The sequence below is a fragment of the Euprymna scolopes genome, chromosome 20 (genome assembly GCF_053919585.1).
Source record: "Euprymna scolopes isolate OS-2025 chromosome 20, ASM5391958v1, whole genome shotgun sequence".
In the NCBI taxonomy this organism is placed as follows: domain Eukaryota; kingdom Metazoa; phylum Mollusca; class Cephalopoda; order Sepiida; family Sepiolidae; genus Euprymna; species Euprymna scolopes.
In genome coordinates, this window is record NC_136501.1 from 80313914 (window position 1) to 80338244 (window position 24331).

The 24331-nt window shown below is 39.2% G+C and overlaps 1 protein-coding gene across 2 annotated transcripts in view; it reads left to right on the plus strand.

The window, feature by feature from the left end:
• LOC145241486 (valine--tRNA ligase-like) overlaps positions 1-24331 on the plus strand; it is a 387131-nt gene that overhangs the window by 112662 nt on the left and 250138 nt on the right. The window lies entirely within an intron of this gene.

Below are 24331 nucleotides of genomic sequence, written 5' to 3' on the forward strand. Positions count from 1 at the left end.
AAACAATTAAGTTCCGGTTTGATATGGAACCCATTAACTGAGAGAATTTCATTTAATATTAAATTTCAATATCATAATTTGTAACCCGAAAAAAGTAATATTTAAATTATTTTTTATTGAATTCCTTTTTATTCTAGGAAATATCAATTTTTAATTCCTAAAACTAAGCTTTTTTTAAAAATCTTCAGTAAATCCTTAAACTCACTTTATTTTCCATACCAAATTTTTGTATGGACATAAACTAAAAATCACATTTTTATTTAATACTAGCCTGGGTGCCTGGCGTTGCCTGGGTGTTTGGAAGTATGTGTGTGTGTGTGTGTGTGTTGGGCAAAAAATTAAAAAAAAGTGGTAGCAGGCAGGCTCAAACCCACGCCGTGAAGGAGGAAAAGATGTGAAAAAAATGCGACATCTTTGCTGTTGCGCCCATCACCAAACCGGAAGTGATGTAGGTTTAAAATAAGGCTAGACAATGGAAAATAGGGTATGACTTTCGAAAATATTGCCGAAAAAAGCGACCCCTCACTGTATAAAAGTGCCCAGTTGAGGATGAAGGAATGAATGTTTTGGGCCAATTTTTCAATATTTGTCGTCCGAAGATTTGACCTTCAAAATGATACCGATCTTGTGAAAATCCGTCGCCTCTGTCGAAAGTTTTAGGCATACATACATACATTTAAACAGACAGGTGAGATTTATATAATAGACTAGCATGGGTGCCTGGCATTGGCCAGGTGTTTGGAGGTGTGTGTTGAGCAAAAAAAGAAAGAAAAAAGTTATAGTAGGCAGTAGTGTTGGGAGGATTCCTGAATTTTTTCCGATTTCGGTTTCAGGAAAATGTTGATAAACGATTCCAATTCCCGTGGAATTGTTGTTTTGAAATATACCATTATATAATCAAAAGTTTTTGTTTAGTGAAAAAATTTGGTACAGCGAAAAAGTGGAAATACAATCAAGAGAATTTCGAAAACGATTTGATTTTTTTCGTAAAATTTCTTTCATTGAAGATAAAAGTCAAAACAAATATTTTAACCATGAATTAAATATGCACCACGAAATTAATAACAATCAATTTCAGGAGTTATTTTCTATATTAAAAAATATAAAGAAAAAGTAAGTCATGATTAATTCAATAAAAATACTATAATATCAAATTTCAAGGGGAATAACATCTTTTGATATTCATTTTTTTTTTCTCTTTATCTTCGATAATTCTTTAAAATTTAACATTTTTTTTTCTCTTTATCTTCGATAACTCTTTAAAATTTTACATTTTTTTTTTCTCTTTATCTTCGATAACTCTTTAAAATTTTACATTTTTTTTTTCTCTTTATCTTCGATAACTCCTTAAAATTTAACATTTTTTTTCTCTTTATCTTCGATAACTCTTTAAAATTTAACTTTTTTTTCTCTTTATCTTCGATAACTCTTTAAAATTTAACATTTTTTTTTCTCTTTATCTTCAATAATACTTTAAAATTTAACATTTTTTTTTTTCTCTTTATCTTCGATAATTCTTTAAAATTTAACTTTTTTTTCTCTTTATCTTCGATAACTCTTTAAAATTTAACATTTTTTTTTTCTCTTTATCTTCGATAATTCTTTAAAATTTAACATTTTTTTTTTCTCTTTATCTTCGATAATTCTTTAAAATTTAACATTTTTTTTTTTTCTCTTTATCTTCGATAATTCTTTAAAATTTAACATTTTTTTTTTTCTCTTTATCTTCGATAACTCTTTAAAATTTAACATTTTTTTTTCTTTATCTTCGATAACTCTTTAAAATTTAACTTTTTTTTCTCTTTATCTTCGATAACTCTTTAAAATTTAACATTTTTTTTCTCTTTATCTTCGATAACTCTTTAAAATTTAACATTTTTTTTTTCTCTTTATCTTCGATAACTCTTTAAAATTTAACATTTTTTTTTTCTCTTTATCTTCGATAACTCTTTAAAATTTTACATTTTTTTTTTTCTCTTTATCTTCGATAACTCTTTAAAATTTTACATTTTTTTTGTCTCTTTATCTTCGATAATTCTTTAAAATTTAACATTGTTTTTTTTCTCTTTATCTTCGATAACTCTTTAAAATTTTACATTTTTTTTTTTCTCTTTATCTTCGATAACTCTTTAAAATTTTACATTTTTTTTTTCTCTTTATCTTCGATAATTCTTTAAAATTTAACATTTTTTTTCTCTCTTTATCTTCGATAACTCTTTAAAATTTTACATTTTTTTTTTCTCTTTATCTTCGATAATTCTTTAAAATTTAACATTTTTTTTTTTTAAAGAGTTATCGAAGATAAAGAGCAAAAAAAAATGTTAAATTTTAAAGAGTTATCGAAGATAAAGAAAAAAAAAAAATGTTAAATTTTAAAGAGTTATCGAAGATAAAGAGAAAAAAAAGTTAAATTTTAAAGAATTATCGAAGATAAAGAGAAAAAAAAAATTTTGGAGGTGCTTGCGCAGTATATATGTTATAATATGCCAGTGACCTCTCTTGGATATAGCTTTGTTGTCGAATACTATGAGAATAATATACAATCATTGTTATAATATACAAGTTACCTGCCTTGGATGTAGCTTCATTGTCGAATACCATAAGATTAATATAAAATAATTGTTATATGTAAATTACCTCCCTTGGATGTACCTACATTGTCAAATTCTATGAGAATAATATACAATCATTATAATATGCAAGTGACCTCCCTTTGGTGTAGCTTCATTGTTGAATTCCATTACATTAATATACAATAATTGTTATAATATGTGAGTGACCTCCCTTGCGTGTAGCCTCATTGTCGAATTCCATTAAATTTATATACATTGTCATAATATGCAAGTGACCTGCCTTGGGTGTAGCTTCATTGTTAAATACCATTAGATTAATATACAATCATTGTCATAATATGTAAGTTACTTCCCTTGGATGTAGCTTCGTTGTGGAATACAATTAGATTAATATACAAACATTGTCATAATATGTAAGTGACTTCCCTTGGATGTAGCTTCATTGTGGAATACCATTAGATTAATATACAATCATTGTTATAATATGCAAGTGACCTCCCTTGGATGTAGCTTCATTGTCGAATACCATTAGATTAATATAAAATAATTGTTATATGTAAGTTACCTCCCTTGGATGTAGCGACATTGTATTATTCTAATAGAATTTGACAATCATTATAATATGCAAGTGACCTACCTTGGGTGTAGCTTCATTGTTGAATACCATTAGATTAATATACAAACAATCATTGTTACAATATGCAAGTGACCTCCCTTGGATGTAGCTTCATAGTGAAATTCATTTAGATTAATATACAATCAATGTTATAATATGCAAGTGACCTCCCTTGGGTGTAGTGTTATTATTGTATACCATAAGACTAATACACCATAATTGGTATAATATGCAAGTGACTGCCATTGAGTGTACCTTCATTCTAGATATCCATTATATTAATATACAATTATTGTCATAATATGCAAGTGATCTCCCTGCATTTTTTTTTTTCTCTTTATCTTCGATAATTCTTTAAAATTTAACATTTTTTTTTTCTCTTTATCTTCAATAATACTTTAAAATTTTACATTTTTTTTTTCTCTTTATCTTCGATAATTCTTTAAAATTTAACATTTTTTTTTTCTCTTTATCTTCGATAACTCTTTAAAATTTAACATTTTTTTTTTTCTCTTTATCTTCGATAATTCTTTAAAATTTAACATTTTTTTTTTTCTCTTTATCTTCGATAATTCTTTAAAATTTAACATTTTTTTTTCTCTTTATCTTCGATAACTCTTTAAAATTTAACATTTTTTTTTTCTCTTTATCTTCGATAACTCTTTAAAATTTAACATTTTTTTTCTTTATCTTCGATAACTCTTTAAAATTTAACATTTTTTTTTTTCTTTATCTTCGATAACTCTTTAAAATTTAACATTTTTTTTTTCTCTTTATCTTCGATAACTCTTTAAAATTTAACATTTTTTTTCTTTATCTTCGATAACTCTTTAAAATTTAACATTTTTTTTTTTTCTCTTTATCTTCGATAACTCTTTAAAATTTAACATTTTTTTTTTTCTCTTTATCTTCGATAACTCTTTAAAATTTAACATTTTTTTTTTCTCTTTATCTTCGATAACTCTTTAAAATTTAACATTTTTTTTCTCTTTATCTTCGATAACTCTTTAAAATTTAACATTTTTTTTTTCTCTTTATCTTCGATAATTCTTTAAAATTTAACATTTTTTTTTATTCTCTTTATCTTCGATAATTCTTTAAAATTTAACATTTTTTTTTTCTCTTTATCTTCAATAATACTTTAAAATTTTACATTTTTTTTTTTCTCTTTATCTTCGATAATTCTTTAAAATTTAACATTTTTTTTTCTCTTTATCTTCGATAACTCTTTAAAATTTTACATTTTTTTTTTCTCTTTATCTTCGATAACTCTTTAAAATTTTACATTTTTTTTTTCTCTTTATCTTCGATAATTCTTTAAAATTTAACATTTTTTTTTTTCTCTTTATCTTCGATAACTCTTTAAAATTTAACATTTTTTAACAGCTTCAATCACTAACTGATTTTTATTCCACTTTCTAGAATATTCTTATTTCTAAATGAAATTTAAAAATAAATCTTTGATTAAATTTTTAGCCTTTTATATTCAATCGTCTCAAATTATTCCTATTTATTTGACTTTTTAAAAAATATTTTTAACAATATTCTTATTTTTAAAAACTAAATAAATTGGTTTATTTCAGTATTCATTTTTATTATATAATTATATACTTATCGTCCTTTAATGTTTCTTATTTAATATCTTAATTTACTTAATTTATTAAATTATTCCTATATAAAAAAGTACATTTTTGGTAATTGTTAAAACAAGTCATTTATTAAACTTTCGACGTCTTCTCCACCTTAATGCTGTTTCTGACAACCATTTATTTTTTGTTAGGGGTTGGGAAACATTTACCAATGCTCACATCACGACTGTGATACCAGGCATCGCTGAATGTCACCCAAGCCCCTACAGTCCTTTAGTTGAACAACTCTGAGTGACTAGTTAGTTTGCAAAGTTAGGGTTCAAAGGATTAAAAAAAAGTTAAACTTTTTTAATAAATTTTTCACATTTTTTTTTCTTTTTGTTGTGCAAGGAAGTTCCAAAAGAAATGTTTAATTGCTTCATTTGCAGAATATTTTAATGAAATTTTATCTAAAAAAAAAAAAAAAAAAATTAAATTCACTTACCACATTGTTCCATTAAACCTTTTATTGTTTAAATAATTTGACTTCGTTATATTAAAAAAAAAAATATAAAGGTTGACAAGACATCTTTCATTTACTAATGAGATTTTTCATTCATTTACGAATGTAAGTGTTGGTAAAAAAAAAAACTTGCCAAAAGATAACCCCCCCCCTTTTTTTTTTTTTAGGTCAACAGTTGGAAAAACCACTGATTTTTAACATGATTTACTCGCAATGAGAGCACTGTAAAATATTTTTTCTCTATTCATCAACTTTTTGATGGACTTTACATAGTTAGGCTGTTTTATACATAAATAAACTTTACTCACAAATGAAAAGAATGTTACCTTGCAGCCCCTAAAGTTTAACAACAGTGCAAACAGATAACTAATCATGGGCCTTGAAGTTTCGAAATGGACAGTGCCTATGGATGTGACGGAATAAGAGAACTCATTACCTTTAAAATAGTTAATAAAATGCTTGTATATCATACTAGCGGGGGTACCCGGCGATGCCTGGGTGTTTTAAGGTAAATCAAAACTCCGGGGGGGGGGGGGGGTTAAAATAATAATGAAAAAAGTTTTGGTAGGTGAGTATGAGGATTGAATCCGAACCCTTGAGGCAAAGTTGAAAATTAAAGTGTGAAAAAAAAATAACCGTGCGACGTTAACCATTGGGCCACCGCTACATACAAGGGAGATACGTTTGAATTAATTTAACTCTTAAAAACACGTGTCAGCAATAAAAGTTTCCATTTGACCTAATTAAGAAGGTCAAATAGAAGTCACGCAGTTCACTTTTGCTGCTAGGCAGCGGTTGGGTTTGTTTACCCAAATTTGACTTTTTTTTCCCCCAACAGATGTTGTGGAGGGGGAAACCAGCTCCCAATTGTCCAGATTGAATAGCAATTGTCTGATATACAAGATTGATCAAAGCTGATTGCTTCTGGACATTTCCTGGTGCGATTGCAAGGAACGCTGTTAGCTTTGAATTAGTTTCGCTTTTTATACGAAAAAGCCTAATCAACATGCGAGAAGTCAAAATAGCAATCATTTTGTAAAAGTCGACGTAAACAAATCTATAAGCTACATGCGTTCTCAAATCCTAGATATTATCTACGGCCTATATAAACAGTTGTAAGCGATAGTAACGAACCCGGAAGCGTGTGCGAGAAAAGCCTTTGCAAGACCTACACGAAATGGTCACACACATTTTGCCTTTTATATATATAGACTAGCGGGGTTACCCGGCATTGCTCGGGGCCATATAAACAATGAGAAAATTGAATTTGGTTTTGTAATATATTTGTTATTTTTATGAGAGAGGAATTTTGTATGTTTGTATTATTTGTTATTTCGGACAAAAGAATATTTTACCTACATAAGACGGGTATTACACATGAAATAACTGTATCTTACCTAGGTAGGTCATTTATATGAAAGGAGGGGTAATATACAACACATTAATCTCATCAAATCCCAAGCGATGCCAGGTATTTTACTAATATATATTCTCGCCTATTTCATTCAATCCCGGGCTACGCTGGGTGTTTTGCTAGTATATATCTCAATCAATCTCATTAAATCCTGGGTGACACAAGGTATTCTGTTAGTATATATTTCAATCAATCTAATTCAATCCAAGGCAACGCCAAGTATTCTGCTAGTATATATTTGCATCTATCTCATTACATCCCAGGTGACTGTGTGTTCTGCTTGCATACATTTGCATGTATCTCATTGAATCCCGGGTGACTCCGGGTAATCTGTAAGTTTATATGTGGACGTATCTCGTTAAATCCCATAATTCTTGGATTGTTACAAATTTCGACAATTTAACCCACATTATCGCTCACCTGTCTAAAATAACTTTGAGACATTGTCTTGGCTGATTTTTCATTACAAACACATCATCCAAATAACTCGCATTTCATCATTTTTTATAATTTTTGTATATGTTTCTAATTTCAACAACCATGTCACATGATTTAACTTACATTATCGCCGCCACTCTTACTAAAATAAAAACTTTCATACATAGGCTATGGTATGTTACTAATTTTGACTATCACCTTTCATGAGTAAATCCACATTATCGCCCCCTTCTATCACTAGAATAATAACTTTTAGACATGGTATGGCTGGTTATTTAATTACAAACCCACCAAAGAAGTAAGTCACATATCATTTTTCATAATTCTTGGATACGTTACTAATTTCGACACTTATTTTTAATGAAGTAACCAAAATAATTGCAACCTCTTACTAAAATAATAACTTCCATACATTGTCTGGTCTACTTCATTACGAATACACCAATCAAATAACTCACATTTCATAAGTTTTCATAATTTTTGGATATGTTGCTAATTTCAAACGTCATTTTTTCTGAGTTCAATCACATAATCCCACTCCTCTTACTAAAATAATACCTTTGAGACATTTCCGGGCTGTTTATTTCATTACAAACACATCAATAAAATACCTCACATTTCATCATTTTTCATAATTCTTGGATATGTTATGAATTTCGACAATCAAATTTAATGAGTGTGCACATCTAATCGCCCAATTCTTACTAAAATCATAAATTTGCTACATTGACTGGGCTGTTTATTTCATTATAAACACACCAATTAAAATAACTAAAATTTCATTTTTCATAATTCTTGGACATGTTACTAATTTCGACAATTTTCATGAGTTAATCCACATTATCGCCACCTCCTATCACTAAAATAATAACTTTCAGACATTGTATGGCTGTTTTTTTTTCATACCTATCAAGTTACTCACATTTGACCATTTTTCATAATTCTTGGATATGTTAGTAATTTCGACAATTATTTTTAATGAAGTAACCCAAATAATCGCTCCCCCCTTTAACTGACACGATCCCCTTCCTCTTACAAAAAATAACAACTTTGATACATCTTCTAGCCTGTCTATTTCATTACGAACACACCAATCAAATAACTCACATTTAATCATTTTTCATAATTCTTGGATATGTTACTAATTTCAACAATCATCATTTGATTTAACTCACATAATCGACCTCCCTCTTACTAAAATACTAACTTTGAGACAATATCTGGTCTGTTTATTTCATTATAAACACACCAATCAAATAACTTACATTTAATAACTTTTCATAATTCTTGGATATGTTACTAATTTCAACAATCATTTTTCATGAGTTAACCCAGATAATCCTCTTCCTCTTACATTTGAGACATTGTCTGTGCTGGTAATTTCATTACAAACACACCAATCACATAACTCACATTTCATCCTTTTTCACTTTTCTTGGATATGTTACTAATTTCTACAATCATTTTTAATCACATAATCGACCCCCTCTTACTAAAATATTAACTTTAAGACTATATCTGGGCTGTTCATTTCATTATAAACACACCAACCCAATAACTTACATTTAATCACTTTTCATAATTCTTGGATATGTTACTAAGTTCGACAATCGGTTTTTATAATTTAACCACATAAAATCCTTTCCTTTTGTGACATTGTCTGAGTGTTACAAACACACCAAAAAATAACTCGCATTTCAACATTTTTCATAATTCTTGGATATGTAACTAATTTGGACAATCATTTTTCATGCTTTTATGACATAATCACACCATCTTCCTGTATTGGGTATTCTGTTAGCACAAATATCCACCTATCTGATCCAATCCCAGGTATTCTCCTAGGAAACATCCCATCTATTACACCTTTCTTATACAATCCCCAGCAACGCTGGGTATTATGCTAGTACAAATATCCGGCTATGAAGCTATATCCAAGAGCGTTCATTGGCATAATATTACATTGATTGCATATTAATCTAATGGTATTCAACAATGAGGCTAAATCTAAGGGAGGTCACTTGCATATTATAACAATGATTGTATATTAATCTAATGGTATTTAAAAATGAAACTACATCCAAGGGAGGTCACTTGCGTAATCTAATGGTATTCGACAATGAAGTTACATCAAAAGGAGGTCACTCGCATATTATAACAATGATTGTATATTCTAATAGAATCTGACAGTGGAGCTACATCCAAGGGAGGTCACTTGCATATTATGACAATGATTGTGTATTAATCTAATGGTATTCGAGAATGAAGCTACATACAGGGGAGATCACTTGCATATTATGACAATAATTGTATATTAATATAATGGATATCTAGAATGAAGGTACACTCAATGGCAGTCACTTGCATATTATACCAATTATGGTGTATTAGTCTTATGGTATACAATAATAACACTACACTCAAGGGAGGTCACTTGCATATTATAACATTGATTGTATATTAATCTAAATGAATTTCACTATGAAGCTACATCCAAGGGAGGTCACTTGCATATTGTAACAATGATTGTTTGTATATTAATCTAATGGTATTCAACAATGAAGCTGCACCCAAGGTAGGTCACTTGCATATTATAATGATTGTCAAATTCTATTAGAATAATACAATGTCGCTACATCCAAGGGAGGTAACTTACATATAACAATTATTTTATATTAATCTAATGGTATTCGACAATGAAGCTACATCCAAGGGAGGTCACTTGCATATTATAACAATGATTGTATATTAATCTAATGGTATTCCACAATGAAGCTACATCCAAGGGAAGTCACTTACATATTATGACAATGTTTGTATATTAATCTAATTGTATTCCACAACGAAGCTACATCCAAGGGAAGTAACTTACATATTATGACAATGATTGTATATTAATCTAATGGTATTTAACAATGAAGCTACACCCAAGGCAGGTCACTTGCATATTATGACAATGTATATTAATTTAATGGAATTCGACAATGAGGTTACACGCAAGGGAGGTCACTCACATATTATAACAATTATTGTATATTAATGTAATGGAATTCAACAATGAAGCTACACCAAAGGGAGGTCACTTGCATATTATAATGATTGTATATTATTCTCATAGAATTTGACAATGTAGGTACATCCAAGGGAGGTAATTTACATATAACAATTATTTTATATTAATCTTATGGTATTCGACAATGAAGCTACATCCAAGGCAGGTAACTTGTATATTATAACAATGATTGTATATTATTCTAATAGTATTCGACAACAAAGCTATATCCAAGAGAGGTCACTGGCATATTATAACATATATACTGCGCAAGCACCTCCAAAATTGTCAAATCGGACCTATAATGCACAAGCACCTTCAAAATTTTCACATCTGGTCTGTTTATTTCATTATAAACACACCAATCAAATAACTTACATTTAATAACTTTTCATAATTCTTGGATATGTTACTTATTTCGACAATCGTTTTTCATGATTTAACCTACATAATCCCCTCTCCTCTTGCTAAAATAACTTTGAGACATTGTCTCTGGTTATTTCATGATAAACACACCAATCAAATAACTCACATTTTATCATTTTTCTTGGATATGTTACTAATTTCTACAATCATTTTTAATTATGTAACCCACATAATCGACCCCCTCTTACTAAAATATTAACTTTAAGACTATATCTGGGCTGTTCATTTCATTATAAACACACCAACCCAATAACTTACATTTAATCACTTTTCATAATTCTTGGATATGTTACTAAGTTCGACAATCGTTTTTTATAATTTAACCACATAATATCCTTTCGTTTTGCTAAAATAATTACTTTGTGACATTGTATAGCATGTTATTTCATTACAAACACACCAAAAAATAACTCGCATTTCATCATTTTTCATAATTCTTGGATATGTTACTAATTTGGACAATACTTTTACTTGATTTTACGACATAATCACACCATATTCCTATATGGGGTATTCTGTTAGTACAAATATCCACCTATCTGATCCATTCCCAGATATTCTCCTAGGAAACATCCCATCTATTACATCCAATCCCAGGCAACGTCGGGTATTTTGGTAGTACATATATCCACCTTTCTTATACAATCCCCGGCAACGCTGGGTATTATGCTAGTACAAATATCCAGCTATGAAGCCATATCCAAGAGCGTTCACTGGCATAATATTACATTGATTGCATATTAATCTAATGGTATTTGACAATGAGGTTACATCCAAGGGAGGTCACTTGCATATTATAACAATGATTGTATATTAATCTAATGGTATTTGAAAATGAAACTACATCCAAAGGAGGTCACTTGCATATTATGAGAATGATTGTATATTAATCTAATGGTATTCCACAACGAAGCTACATTCAAGAGAGGTCACTTACATATTATGACAATGATTGTATATTATTCTAATGGAATTCAACAATGAATCTACATCCAAGGGAGGTCACTTGCATATTATGACAATGATTGTATATTAATCTAATGGAATTTGACAATGAAGCTACACCAAAGGGAGGTCACTTGCATATTATAATGATTGTATATTTTCTAATAGAATTTGACAATGTAGGTACATCCTAGGGAGGTAACTTACATATAACAATTTTATATTAATCTAATGGTATTCGACAATGAAGCTACATCCAAGGGAGGTCACTCGCATATTATAACAATGATTGGATATTATTCTAATGGAATCTGACAGTGAAGCTACATCCAAGAGAGGTCACTTACATATAATGACAATGAATGTATATTAATCTAAGGGTATTCGAGAACGAAACTACATCCAAGGGAGATCACTTGCATATTATGACAATAATCATATAAAATATAATGGATATCTAGAATGAAGCTATACTTTCATATTATACCAATTATGGTGTATTAGTCTTATGGTATACAACAACGAGACTACATTCAAGAGAGGTCACTTGCATATTATAACAATGATTGTATATTAATCTAATGGAATTTGACAATGAAGCTACATCCAAGGTAGGTCACTGGCATATTATAACATATATACTGCGCAAGCACCATCAAAATCTTTCAAAACGGACATATACTGCACAAGCACCTTCAAAATTGTCGAATCAGACCTACACTTCACCTATGTCATACAATCCCAGGCGACGTTTGGTATTCTGCTAGTACACATCCACCTATTTCATAAAATCCCGGGCGACGCCGCCTGTTCTGCTAGTGCATATACACCTACTTTATCCAATTCTGGACTATGCCGGGTATTTTACTAGTACATATATCCACCTATGTAATCCATTCCGGGTGACGCTGGGCATTTGGCTAGTACATATATCAACCAATTTTTTTCCAATCCGAGGCGTCGCCAAGTGTTCTGCTAGGAAAAATTCCATGAATTTCTTCCAATCCCAGGGCATGCCGGGTAATCAGCTAGTATATATGTCGTGCTAGTGCTATGTTATAATTCAGGGCGACGCTGGGTATTTTGCTCGTACACATACACCAATTTTATCCAATACACATGTTCTTTTTTTTTTTTTTACTTGGTCTTTTGGCTAAGATGAAAGTGTAGAATCTGTTCTTAAAAATAAAGCGGTTTCGTCTTTCGCCCCGCTCCCCCTAACTCATATTATGCCTGCCACCTTCCTCCCTCTAAATAGAATTAGTTAATATACGAAAAATATATATACACGCGTCTTTTTTTTTTTTTTTTATACTTGGTCTTTTGGCTAAGATGAAAAGTGTAGTATCTGTTCTGATACATACACCGCGCAAGGCAGTGCTGTTCTGGCAACACATTCTCGTGCCCGGAACACCTGACGAGCTTGTTGGGTAGCGTTCTGTCCGCACCCTCACTTTGTCTTTCTCTGCTTTCCCCCCTCACAGGGGGATCCGAGCTGATAATTTACGACCTTCCCACAAGGGAGGGTCAGAAACACCTCCTCTCTTCCCTCCACTAACTTCCCACTCCCTCTCTTAGTTCTATCTCCCCTTTTGGCGCCAAAGTCGGCTCCCCACTTTGGACGCCGACTCCACGTCACTCTTTTCAGAAGGTCAGGATATGAAAAACCTGACCACCTTGAGCATGGCGCATAACGTCGGCGTCCTCTCCCCAGCTGACTTCGGAGCTGAGTTTGACACACCCTAAGGTAGGTACCATGGCTTAGAATTTGGCTAGTTTGAATGCGAGGGGCTTGAGATCATCGGGCATCTCGTCTCTGGCACTACCTCTTGTCCCTGGGAGTGGATGTGGCTGCGATTCAGGAGATGCATTTTGTTTCCTCTGTGGACTGTTAGGTGCTGGCCCGAAATTTTGAGGTTTTCTCAGCATATGGCAGCCCGCGGGGGAGGGGAATTTCTGTGCTGGTTAAACTTACCCTGTCGGCGACGGTCGACGTTGTTCATAGAGATGCGGTGGGCAGGCTGGTTGTGGCCGATGTTGCCGTAAAAGATTGTGTTTCGGGTGATCGCGGTTCATGCACCGCTCGTGAGAAGGTCTCATTCTTCAGTCAGTTTGACGCGTTTGTAGATTGTTGGAAGCGGGTAGTGCTAATGGGAGATTGGAACGCCATCTTAGACCCCGAGATAGATAAGGTAGGAGGCGATGCTAGAGGATCGGAGAGGTGTGAGTCCAGCCTGACTGATCTGATGGCTAGATGCGATCTGGTCGATAGGTTTCAGGTCGAGCATCCGGGGCGGGAGATGTGGACGTGGACCAATAGTGTTTCCTCCTATCCAAACACTTACTTGGACAGGATGTTAGTTAGGAGAGGGGAAGTAGACTTCTTATCTTGTCCCACGTTCACTTGGCTGGGCCAGACGGATCATAAACTAGTTATGGCCCAGCTGAAGCTAGGAAATAGGCCTAAGTTAGTGGCTCACTGGGAGTTAAACACTTCCCTTCTGGAGATACAAGACTTCCAAGAGGAGCTAATAGAATTTATTCAAAAAGCACTAGTGGCGGCGGTTACCGGGAGTAACTAAAAGCCAAAATTAAAACCTTCTCTGTCAAGTATGCCCAGCGCCTCACACTAGATAAGGCCAAGACGAAGAAGCTAGAGCAGAAACTAACCCGGGCTACGGGGGAGTGTGATAGGGTTAGTCAGGAACTAGTTAGCAGGACCTTCTGCGTGAGAATAGCGAGCGTTATGAAGGTCAAGTAGTCAGAGCTAGGCTTAGAAAGGTAGGCAATGAAGCAGTTAATTCTAATACTGACGCACGTCGTGAAATTTCTAGGTGTGGCTCGGCCAAGTACATTGCAAAGGTAAGACATCCAGATGGACGCACCCTGGAATCGACTCTGGAGATCTGCGAGGGGTTTCGAGAACATTTTGAGGAGCGTTTTACGCAGCAGCCCGATCTTCCGGTCCTTGAGTTTAGCGACTACTTGGCTGACTCTCCCCGCCTCCAGGCGGCTAGAGCAACAAGTTGCGAGGGCCGGATGACGGAGCGGGAGGTTTTTACTGCGCTGAAGCAGGTCAGCTGTGACAGATCGCCGGGACTCGATAGTCTGCCATACAAACTGTATTTGAGGCTGTTGCCATGTTTCTGCCTCTTCTGACGGATGTGTTCAACCATCGGTTTGCTCGGGATCCATCCCAGGCCAAGTCACCAAGGGAGTGATGACATTGCTGAGGAAAGGTGACGGGCATGGTGGGGAAGTGTTAGACGATTACATGCCCATAACTCTGCTAAACACAGAGTTGAAGATTTTGGTCAAGGTCCTGTCGAATCGGCTGCAGGTTGTTATCGGCGAGTTGGTTGAACTGGAACAGAACTACGCTGTGAAAGAGAGATTGATTCAGAACAAGTTGCACCTGATCTGCACGATCCTAGAGGTAGGGATAGATGATGACATGGAAGCCGCGCTGATCAACTTAGATTAGTCCAAAGCTTTCGATAGGGTCGACCATCATTTCTTGGCATTTGTCTTAGAGGCCGCCGGTTTTAAACCGGACTTCTGCAAGTGGATCTCCGTGATGTATCGACAGCCCACAGCTGTTGTGAAAGTCAACGGAAAGCGCTCAAAACCCTTTATTATCTCTCGGTCGGTTCATCAGGGTTGTCCGCTGTCACCCCTGCTCTATGTCCTGGCTTTGGAGCCTCTGCTCCGCAAGCTGAGACGTGGGGAGACAAATTCGGCCCTGCACGGAATTGCAATACTCGGTGGCTCAGCCGCCAAGGTATCCGCATTCATCGATGATGTCACGGTCTTTGTGTCGAGCTTCAGACACATCGAGATCATGTCGGAGGCGCTTGCTCAGTATGAAAGAATTATAGAGATCAAGATAAACCACAGCAAGTCGGTAGGACTGCAGTTGGGCGCCTGGAGTAGCAACGCCAACCTCCCGGCGCTCTTCAGCTGGACAGCTGGCCCGGTTCGGATCCTCGGCTTGTGGTTTGGACTGGGTCTCCAGCTTGAAAAAAATTGGTTGGAGGTACGGTGAAAGGTGGAGGCTGCAGTCAATTCGTGGCTTCCTAGGAAACTTTCCTTAAAGGGTAGAGCTGAGGTGTGTGCCACTTACGTCTTTCCTCTCATCCTTTACCGACTGGCCGTACTTCCCCTACCTGCACAACACCTAACAGCTCTTGTCAAACTCTTCTCCTCGGTTCTTTGGGACAGAGGAAGACACTGGGTGAGCAGACGGGTCTGTATTCCACGTCCGTATGAGGGAGGCTTGGGAATGTCGGACTTGAAGTGTCATCGAGACACTGAGAGGCTGGCCTGCCTGAGCCACTATATGCAAGATGACCAACCATGGCACCCCGTGGTTACTGACGCCTTCCCCGACCTCATTCTCGACCCTTCTATGGAGAGCCGTTGCAGGCCGCGAGGAGAATCTGCCTACATGAAAGAGTGCCGAGCTGCGCTAAAACGACTACCAAGGTCCAGCGACCTTGTGACCCCTACTCGTAGGGAACTTCACAGGGATCTAGTGAAGGGGGCTGACGACGACCCGCTATGCGCGCGTTTGGGTTGGCAGCAGAGTGAGATCCGCTCCGTGTGGAGCTCGGCGCCAGGTTCGAGTCATCTGAACAATTCGGAGTTCTCTCTGACATGGCGATTGGCCCGGAATGCACTTCCACTCAACAACGTACAATGCAGTTCCTGGTTTTTGGAGTCACCTGATTGTCCCCGTTGTGGGACAACGGCCGTAGAAACGACTGATCATGCTTTCTTCGATTGCCACGAACTCCGCCGGTCATATGTCAGCGAGGTGACGGCTCGTCTCGATCCTGACCATCCTCGCCCAATTACCGTATCCAATATCGTGGACAATGTGAGGCCACCGTGGGACCGGGAAAGACAAATGGTCTACGTTACGATTCTGGCCGTGGCGAGAATGGTGATTTGGACGTCGCGTCTGCAAGGTTGCCGGGGGGGTGTTGTCTTTTTCTGTCAGGATCTGATCGCTTTCTTTAAACAACAACTACGGGTGAAGATCAGATGTGATAGAAGAAGGCTGCATCGCGTGACATTTGATAGAAGATGGATACAGGTAGCAAGTTTGTGTGTACGAAGAGGAGCCAAATTTGAATACGTGTTCCCCGCCTCGGTGTGGAACGCGCAGTTCTGTAAAGTTAAATTTAACAAAGAGCCTCTCAGCCCCCGATTAGGAAGCCTCCAAGATCCCCATCCCCTCTTACTTACAATTTTTGTTTTAACCCTTTCCTCTAAATTTTACCCATCTTGGAGAGAAAGAAATACAAACTAATCCCCATCCCTTACCCACAAAATTTTCTCTTCTCCATTCACCCCCATATAGAGAACATCCCCACCTAGAGACTGACCCGCAGAAGAGAGGTTCCTTTTACAAACCTAGTGGAATGGGCAGTCTATCAACTAGACGGGGTTGGGAGGGTCCTACTAATCACCTTTTGTCTTTTCTTCCTCCGCCCTCGACACAAATGAATTATTGTACCATTTTATTATCTTTTTTGTTTTTACACGTCAATATAAAATGTTTTAAAAACTGGGAGTTAAGTAGGACGTCCCCAATTTGAAAGGGTGAATGCGGTATTATGGTGAAGGAAGATACTAGCTGGGAGAAACTTTTGATTTTGTTTAGTTCTGGAGTGACAAGGATGACCAACGAACCCCACAATCCTCCCTTTTGAGTTGGCCATGTGCCTAAGTTTTTTGTTCATCATTGATTTTGACTGTATTTTTAACATGAATAAAAGATTTAATATCTCAAAGTATAGTATCTGTTCTCTTAGTTACAAAACTTTTGCTCTTTTTCAAGGGATCCACCACCGGGCTTTCGGGCTAGGTTTAAGGTGTTTACTTACTAACCTTCGTTAGCAAGGACCAGACCCCCTCCTTTGGGGAGTCAGGACCTCAAGGACTGACTCCACATTTGTGGGAGCTTGGACCCGAAAACCAATCCCCTTTTCTCGGAGACTGGAATTTCGGGATCAACACCACTAGCTGGTAGTTGCGAACTGCTTTTGTTGGTTTTTTTCCTTTTGCATGTTTTTTCTTCATTCCGGTCTCATCTCTCTCCAGAGACAGGGAATGGTCTACTCTCTCCACACTTAATTGCCTGAGCAGCACTCTGACCTGCCAGCCCAAAACTTTGTCTATTTTCGCTGCTCTCCTGTTGGATCGAGCAGACAGGGTTCGCTTTCTCGCTTCCGTTGGGGTAGTTAGTGGGTAGGGTGACGTGGGGTAGGGCGGGTGCTTCGTTTCTGCTCCCCTCTGTGGGCAGAGATATCTACCCCTCTCTCTCTTAATTGCAACGTGGCACTCTGACCCGCTAGCACCCACTGTGTCTTTCTTCTCTGCTCTCCCCCCCTCGCGGAGGGGATTCGAGCTGCTAACCCGACATCCCCGTGAGGGGAGGTCAAAAACTCTAATTTCTTCTGAGCCCGCTCCTCCCCCTCCACCCCCTCCAATCCCCTGGGTTTTCTTTTCTCCCCACTAAACTTTGGTCCGCGCCAGGGGCCAGTGCTGCCAACACCATGATGCCAGGCAGGCGGACCATACCGATCCAAATGCGGAATATCGCCCCGATGGAGGAATCCCCCAAAAAGGGAGCTAAACCCCAGCTCCTGGAAAAGAAGGTAGTAGATGACAGGATAGGGCCGCAGCTCGCGGCGACCCTGGGCAGGACAACTCCAACTCACGAAGAGCAATCAAGTTCGGTCCCTGCTTCCCAAGAGGGCCACTCCCCACCAGAGGGAGTCAATGATTCGGCTGACGAGAGAAAGAGGCTGGATGCAAATGAACCACAATCGGCGGCAGATCCCAGGTCTCCATCCTCGTCGGTCGTCGACAGCCCGGCTGACACAGCTCCCCTAAAGGGCAAACGAGAATAAGAAGGGGAAGCAAAAGCAGAGGAGCCTTCGAAAACAACCGGGAAATCACAGCCAGTGGTATCTCGGACTACTAGGTCTCCAACAAGCTCTCCCAGCAAAATAACTCCCCAAGAGAGCAATTCCCCTACACCGGGGGATGAAGAAGAAGATGGCGTCAACCTAGCAACCAAGGCACTCATCAACGACACCATCGCGTCCCTCAACAGCTGATCCAGAAAGACACAATGATAGAACTGCTGGTGGCCTTGAACATCTCGGCCAGCTACATCTGCCGGAGAAGCTATGCCATGTGGGACGTCCTGCTTCCCACCCAAGAAGAGGCGATCAGGCTGTCCAGGATCAACCACAAATGGCGGAACATCCGGTTACAGCCTGAATACCTCAGCAAGAGGAGGACCAACGTCTCAGTGCTAAACGTCCCGTGCCACTTGGAAGGCAAACAGCTCGGGGCAGTCATGAGCCAATACCGGGACGTCAAAACAATCTCCTCAGTCCGCGGTCAACGCAATGTCATGACCGGGGACTATAAATTAACGATGGTCCTGGAAAGGGCTGAATTCGACAGGGTGCCAGCAATGCTGAAATTTGGCAAATGGAGCATGTCGTTGATAGTGGAAGGCAAGAGACCACACTGCTGGTACTGCCAGAAGCAGGGACACATGGCCAGAGACTGCCCCAAGAAACCACCAGCAAAAGCAGCCACCAAGGCCACAGGGAACATCCAGCCCTCAGCCCCAGTTGCAGCTGCACCCACAACTTCAGCAGCAGTACATACTGCTCCTACAGCCAACGTGAATGGTCGACAGTGCAAAAACAAGTCCAAACAAATGGTGACTAGAGACCAAGCAGACAAGACAGCTCCCATGGATACGGAGACGCCTCTCTCCTCGACCAAAAGGAAATTACAAGAGTCTGAGGAGGAGGTAGTGTCCGAAGAAGTCAACCCAATCCAAGAAGCAGCAGCATCAACAGCAGCAGAAGCAGAGACAAGAAGGTCAAGGAGGAAGAAGAGTTAACCCCACACCCCCTGAGAAAGACACTCCGACTAATGCCGAGGCTGAATCCGCCAAACCCTTCACAGCCAGAGCAATCGACCCCCTCGCACCCCTCTTCCCTTAGAGACTCATCTCGGACTCCGTCCTATGACAGGAAGGGCAAAGAGAGGCAACCATCCACAGCACCAAACACAATCCTCCCCTCCTCCTCCTCCTCTTCCCCTCGACAAGGAGAAAACAATGGTTCGCTCTGTGCGAACCAAAAAAATCCCCTTCCTCCCTGGAGGAAGGATATGTGAAACGAGTTTTCTGCCAGCACCCCATGAGTTGAGGGGTAAGCAGAAAACTCAACATAATAAACTGTGGGACTTGGTTTACATCGAGTGCAATAATATTACCGATCCCACCCAATTTCCAGACGCCCCAATGTGACCAGCTTCGTGCGAAAAAATAAGGACGCACGGACAGAAGCCCTGTGGGCAATGTTGGAGGCGGCCAAAACGCCTATACCAGGCCTGAAGCTTCGCTCCTAAAGACTCTGGTCAAATGCGAAGGGAGAACCCCCATCTACGTCCACCCATCACTATACAGGGCATTGAAGCTAATCTTTCCCCTGGATGTGGGAGACGTGGCCAAGGATGGTCAGCCCGAAGAAGACTTACTCACCGGAAGCCTTGGCCAGGCCTACCACATCCTGACTGCCAAGGATTTCAGACCCGTCTTAAGGTAAGTGATCATGTCTTTAAACTTGGCTACATTTAATGTGAGGGGCATCAGGTGCCGAAGCAAGGCCTCGCGCGTTGTGAGAGAACTGGTGCCCTTAAGGTAGATATTGCCGCTATCCAGGAGACCCACTTTGTTTCGGACGAGGATTGTAAGGTGCTGGCAAATGATTACGATGTTTACTCTGCATATGGCAATACTTATAGTCGTCGAATCTCCTTGCTAGTGAGTCGCACCCTCTCAGTGTCTGTGGATGTTGTCCACGCAGGCGAGGACGGGCGGCTAGTCGTTGTTGATGTTGCCATTAATTGCAGTGTTCTTCGGATTGTCGCTGTTTATGCTCCCAATTCTGCTGTAGAGAGGGTATTCTTTTTTCGACGGTTGGAGGGCTTCTTAGTGGATCCGGAACGGTTAGTTCTAATGGGTGACTGGAATGCAATCCTTGAGCCCAAGATAGATAAGGTCGGAGGGGCTAGTGGGTCGGTGTTGTGTGACAGCAGTCTGTCTAACCTGATGGCCTCGTGCGATCTCGTCGATAGATTTCGTCTGGATCATCCGGGGCGGGAGATGTGGACGTGGAATGCTGTAGTGCCTTCCCATCCGAGTACCTACTTGGATCGGATGTTAGTTAGAAGAGGCGACGTAGACTTTCTATCTTGCCCCACATTCCACTTGTTAGGACACTCGGACCATAAACTTGTTATGGCCCGTTTGAACTTAAGTGCTAGGCCTAAACTAGCCGGATACTGGAAGTTCAACAGTACCTTGTTGGAGCTGGAGGACTACCGGTTGAAGGTTACCGAGTTAATTCAGCAGGCTTTAGTGGGGGCGGTTACAGGGAGTAAGTGGTGGGTTAGTCTTAAGGCCAAAATTAGACACTTCTCTGTTCAGTACAGCAAACGCCTCGCGTTAGATAAGGCTAAGGCAAAGAAGCGTATAGAGGATAATCTGACTCCCTAGAGATAGCACTAGCTAAACAGGACCTCAGCCGCTTGGCTAGCGAGCGGTATGAAGATTAAGTAGTTAGAGCTAGGTTAATGAAAGTCTCTAACGAAGCTGTGAATGTTGACGCTGTTGAATGTAAGGCTGCTCTAAGGCACGGTTCGGACGGGTACATTTGGAAAGTACATAACCTGGAAGGACGCGCCCTAGTATCGACTCTGGAGATCTGCGAGGGGTTTCAGGAGCATCTATCAGAGCGCTTCACCCAACTACCCGGACTCAGGGTCGATGAGTTTGGCAGCTATTTGGCTGACTCGCCCCGCCTCACTGCAGCTCGGGCGGCTAGCTGTGATGGTCTTGTTACTGAACATGAGGTCATTACTGCGTTGAAGCAGGTCGGCTACAACAAGTCCCCAGGGCTTGATGGTTTACCCTACGAGTTTTATTTGAGGCTGTCGCCCATGTTGGTCCCTATTCTGAAGGATATGTTCAACCATTGGTTTGCACAGGGTTCCATCCCTGGACAAGTGACCAAGGGAGTGATCACATTGCTAAGGAAAGGTCAATGACATGGTGGGGTGGAAAATTTTGATGATTTTAGGCCCTTGACTCTGCTTAACACAGAGTTAAAGATTTTGGCAAAGATTCTTGCGAATCGCTTGCAGGTTGTCATCACTGACTTGATCGAACCTGACCAGAGTTATGCTGTGAAGGGGAGATTGATTCAAGACAATCTTCATTTGATTCGCTCGATCATAGAAATAATAGAAGACGACACCGAAGCACCGCTGATCAGTTTGGATCAGTCCAAGGCTTTTGGTAGGGTCAACCATCGTTTCCTGGGATCTGTGCTAGAGGCCGCCGGATTTAATCCAGACTTCCGCAAGTGGATCTTTGTCCTGTATGATAGACCAATGGTAGCGGTGCAGATCAACGGTAAGCTGTCGGAGTCATCCGCTGTCGCCTCTTTTGTACGTCCTGGCGTTGGAACCTCTCCTTCGCAAGTTAAGGAACGAGGTGGCTTCACCAGTCCTGCGCGGAATTGTTTTACCTGGAGGCACACGAGCCAGGGTTTCCGCGTTCGCCGATGACGTCACCGTGTTCGTGTCTTGCCCCACGGACATTCAAGCGGTGGTTGAGGCGCTCACTCGATACGAAGAAGTCACAGGGGCCGTCTTCAACCGCAGCAAATCTGTCGGCCTGTGATTGGGGACCTGGACCGGGGTAAACTCGCTTCCAGGTACCTTCAGCTGGACCGATGGGCCGGTCCGCATTCTCAGTGTCTGGTTTGGACTGGGACTTCAGCTGGAGAAAAATTGGTCGCAGGTATATGGCAAGGTCAAATCGTTGGTCAAGACTTAGATTCGAAGGAAATTGTCCTTGAAGGGTCAAGCGGAGGCGTGTGCTACATACATCTTTCTGCTCATCCTTTACCGATTGTCTGTACTTCCTCTACCTACACAACGCCTAACCCGCTTACAAAAGTGCTTCGACTCACTTCTGTGGGACGAGGGTAAGCATTATGTGTGCAGAGATGTCTGTGTCCAATGTCCGAGCAAGGGAGGCCTGGGTCAGCCCAGTCTCTTGTGTCATAAAAACGCAGAGAGATTGGCTTTCCTGGGTTGTTTGCTAGAGGAGAACGCTCCTTGGATCCCTGCGGTTGAGAACTCATTTCCCAATCTCAAACCCGACCCCTCGGTAGAAGGTCATCGCAAACCGACGGGGGAGTCCAAGTTCTTTGCCAAATGCCGGAGTGCATTTAGAGCTTTGCCGGGGACCAGTGTCCTCAAACAGCCTAGAAAGAGATTTTATCGGAGTTAGTGGTGGATACCGCGAAAGATCCTCTTTGTAGGCGGTTAGGTTGGTCGATGGAGATTATCCGCTTTAAATGGAGTTGGGCGCCGGGTCGAGATTTTCTGACAAACTCGAAATTCTCCCTGACTTGGCGACTGGTTTGAAAAGCTCTGCCCCTCTTCGATGATTCAGCATGTACAAAGAACAAACGAGGGCCTGGTGTCCGTGCTGCGACGAACACCAGCTCGAATCGGTCGAGCATGCATTTTTTTCAGTTGTAGCCGGACCCAGGCCCTATTGGAGTACGTCGGAGAGGTAACGGCTCGCATCGATAGTGAGTGGCCGCTCGATCTCGACATAGGATGTTTTGTGTACAACATGGAGCCGCCGTTCCACAGGGAGGAAAGAATGGCTTTCCTGGCGATCCTAGCAGTAGCACGTATGGTGATCTAGATCACGCGCCTTAAGTTGGTCCGCGAAGGACATCTGTTCCGGATCGGGATCTGGTCGTTTACTTTAAACATTTGCTTAAAGTAAAGATCAGATGCGATTGGAGGAGGTTGCCTAGAGCAGAGTTTAACAAGAGGTGGGTGCACAACACTAGTTTGTGCATCTGTCGAGGAGTAAGTTTGAATACGTGTTCCCTCCTTGAGCATGGCACGGGCGGTGCTGGGTCTTTCGGAACCCATCCCGCTTAGGTTTTAACTAAGAAAAACTTAAGAAGACTCTTGACTGGTGGTACAAATGAGATCCTGTTCCTGTTTTTATTTTCTGGTGCTAGAGAACCTCTGAGTCGGCCCACCCCCTATTACACCACTCGTTTGTTTTTTGAACATCCCCGGTCACTCCCCTACTCAGAGGTCACCTTCCAACCCCCTCCATCCGTTGCTTTATTATCGCCCACTTACACTTAGGCTTCTCCCCAACCCCCCGGAAAACAGTAGGTGGGGGAGGGTCTAGTCACTTAGAGCAGCACAGGGGGGGTCAATACTAACAACTCAGTTTTTATATTTCATTTTTGAAAAGAACCTTTTTATCTAGTTTTTTCCCCACTCCACGAATTTTTATACACTTAATCTAAGAACTTTTTATTTTCTAATGAACTTTTTTATCATAATTCAAATGCACATATACACATTTAATTTGGAGGGTCAAGCCTCAAAACGATACTGATCTCACGAAAATCCGTCGCCTCTGTCGAAAGTTTTAGGCAGACATACATACATTTAAACAGACAGGTGAAATTTATATCATAGATTAACAGATTATAAAACATGTGTACAAAAAAATTTAATTAACTTAAATCATAATTGTTTCAGTTGGTTTAGAAATTATATTTTTGTTCTGACAAAAGAAACCAGTAATGCTACAATTTTTATCAGTGACGTGCGAACAGATTACT